Here is a 2,519-nt window from a genome sequence, read left to right as displayed (position 1 = left end):
GTGTTCCCTCTCTCACTGCCTGTCTCTCTCTGTGTCAAATAAATAAATAAAATCTTAAAAAAAAAAAAAAAGAATGCCAATTCAAACAAACCAGCAACATAGAATCTTTAAACAAACAAATAAAACATGTATGAGAAAAACACTGACTGGATATTGGGTGGGTGATATAAAGACATCACTAGAATTTTTTATGTATGAACATGGCACGATGACTATGCTTTTTAACAAAAGTTCTTTTTTGTTAGAGACATATATTCAAATATTTATGGATGAAATATGTCTGAGAACTTGTTTCAAAAGAATTCTGGGGGCAGAGACAGTAAAGGTGGTGCAAATGAATGTAAAGGTGGTTGTGAGCCAATGAGTGTTAAGTCTGAATAATGGGGACATGCAGGCACATTGTACCTTTCTTTCACAATGTGTGTTTACAATTATCCGTAATACACTATTGGTGGGAATGTAATATGATGCAGTTGCTAAGGAAAACATTATGAAATCCCCCCCCCCAAATTAAAAATAGAATGACCATCTAATCAGCAATCCCACTTCTGGGTATTTATCCAAGAGAATCGAAATTAGGATCTCAAAGAGATAGGTGCTCTCCCATGTTCATTGTAGGATTATTCAAGATCTAAAACATGGAAATAACCTAAATGTCCATTGATGGATGTATGGATAAAGAAAACGTGGTATGCACATCCAGTGGAATATTATTCGGCTTAAAAAAAAAAAGAAATCCTTCTATATGTGCTGATGTAGATGAACCTAGAGGACATTATGCTAGTGAAACAAACCAGTCACAGAAGGACAAATACTGCATGGTTCCATTTATGTGAAGTATCTAAAAGAGTCAAACTCATGGAGATGGAGGGTAGAATGGTGATTACAAGGGAAAGGGGGAAATGGGAATGGGGAGTTACTATTCAATGGGTATAAAATCTCAGTTATACAAGATGAGTAAGGTCTAGAGGTCTGCTGGACAACACTGCCTGTAGTTAACAGTCCTGTAGTGCTGGCTTCGGCAGTACGTAGACTTAAATTGAATTACACAGAGAAGATTAGCATGGCCCCTGCACAAGGATGACACAGAAATTCATAAAGCAGTCAATATTCTTAAAATATGATACTGTATTGTGCCCTTAAAAATCTGCTAAGAGGGTAGACTCATGTTACATGTTTATAGCACAATTTTTTAAAAAGAAGAGGAGAACAAGCATCCATGATAAAAAGGAGGAAAAAGGACTTACGTACATATCTTGGATCTACCATTTGTTGTCCACTTAACACTAACCAGATCACTTACACATTCTGAGCCACCACTTTATTTGTATATAAGAAAGTATATAATAATAACTGTTTTATAGATTGGTTCGGCATCTCTACTTTTGGATCTTGATAATTGGTAATTGAAAAAAAGAGGTTTGGGAATAAGAGGTGACCGCGTTTAAATATCTGTCATTATTCTATGACATCAGGCAAGTACTCAGCTTCTCTGAGCCTTATTTTCTTTCTTGTAAAGTGGGGATCGTACCAGCAACAGAGCATTTTTCTGAGGACTGTGTAAAGTCGGCACTGTATAAATAGCACTTTCTCTCCTCCACGAAGCCATTTTGACTCCCAGTTGGAAATACTCTCCTAATAGATATATTTTGATTATTGTACCAATAATCTCCCCAGAATTATTATTTAATACTTTTTTAAATAAGACCCTGGGCCCCTTGTAAACAGAGATCATTCATATCCTCCACCTCATGGAAGGTCTATCGCACACAGCTGGAGATCAATACATTCTGATGAATTAAATCCCTTGAATAGATTAGATGCTACCTTCACGAACTGATTCATCTCCTGAAACTACCGACACTAAATGCTGTTGCCATGTATCACTTAAATATTGTAACATGTACATAAGATCCCTGGGAAAGTGTCGGATTGTTTCCTGGACAAACCATAAATGTGATAGGTAGAAAACGGAGCAGGATTTGTAGTCCAGGTTGATCAACACAGTGACCTGGGTAATTTACTGACAGGTGACAACTTATGGGAGGACTGTTAGCTCCAGGTTTGGCAGTTCCTACGTGTAATACAAACATGTCACAGATTCTTCAGTAGAAAATTGTTTGTAGCAGAGTGTCAGCTTCGTTCCAAAAACTGTGTAGCTGTGAAGAACCACCTCGCGGATGTCCCTGCTGTGATGGTGAACAATGGTAATGAAGCGGTGGATTTCTACACAGGTGCCATTCACCTTAAATCAGGTCAATAATGAGCACGGGAACATGAACGGAGTCTCCGAAACACAACGGACTCCAAAAGAGCCTATCTGAGGTGACAAACCAGCCAACCTTAACTGTAGTTTCAACATATTCCCCCTTGAGAGCAAACTCAATTCCAGCATTCTGACAACATGGTGACAACATAGTTTTTACTTCTGAGAATTGTAAGGCCCTTTTCTCATAAAACCTGAAGAAAGCCAAAAACAGTTCAATTAAAATGTCTCAATGTGATCATCTGTTATCTAT

The 2,519-nt window shown here is 37.7% G+C and overlaps 1 non-coding gene across 1 annotated transcript; it reads left to right on the top strand.

Annotated features, from left to right (window-relative positions):
• The first annotated feature begins 1,009 nt into the window (after nucleotides 1-1,009).
• On the top strand, nucleotides 1,010-1,115 carry LOC123797987 (U6 spliceosomal RNA). The gene has a single exon (XR_006781142.2). It is a non-coding gene; the product is annotated as a U6 spliceosomal RNA (small nuclear RNA).
• The last annotated feature ends 1,404 nt before the right edge of the window (nucleotides 1,116-2,519 follow it).

This window comes from Ursus americanus, chromosome 9 (assembly GCF_024610735.1).
Source record: "Ursus americanus isolate L20-20 chromosome 9, mUrsAme1.1.p, whole genome shotgun sequence".
In the NCBI taxonomy this organism is placed as follows: Eukaryota; Metazoa; Chordata; class Mammalia; order Carnivora; family Ursidae; genus Ursus; species Ursus americanus.
The sequence above is the reverse complement of the archived record's forward strand: the minus strand, read 5'-3'. Positions and strand labels throughout refer to the sequence as shown.